Genomic DNA, 334 nt, shown 5'->3' with positions numbered 1-334 from the left:
ACATACACATAAACACATACAAACACGTCATTCTATTGAACAGATCGTCCAATGTAACGTGGCTGTACCCTTTAAAAAAAAGAGACAAAAAGTAGAAAAACGTGTCGTGACCAGAAGATAAATGCTTCATGTACAAGTTTAAAACATGTCAATAAAAAGACAGAAAACCGTTTTTATTTCCACTTCTTGTCCTGTGCCTTTGGTGGTGTGCTTCCCTCCGCTCCTCTGTCTGCTGGACTCTATATATCCTCTTTTGGTAAATAGTGTCTTCGTAGAAAATCCTGTGAAATGTGTCCTCTGGAGTGTTTTCGTTGACCTGCCCGGTCTGATTCTT

At 39.5% G+C, this 334-nt stretch overlaps 1 protein-coding gene across 1 annotated transcript in view; it reads left to right on the top strand.

Annotated features, from left to right (window-relative positions):
- The window catches only part of LOC119591723 (bile salt-activated lipase-like), a 12,996-nt gene that overhangs the window by 10,174 nt on the left and 2,488 nt on the right, over positions 1-334 (top strand). The gene's annotated exons all lie outside the window — the stretch shown is intronic.

This window comes from Penaeus monodon, chromosome 29 (assembly GCF_015228065.2).
Source record: "Penaeus monodon isolate SGIC_2016 chromosome 29, NSTDA_Pmon_1, whole genome shotgun sequence".
NCBI lineage: Eukaryota > Metazoa > Arthropoda > Malacostraca > Decapoda > Penaeidae > Penaeus > Penaeus monodon.
The sequence above is the reverse complement of the archived record's forward strand: the minus strand, read 5'-3'. Positions and strand labels throughout refer to the sequence as shown.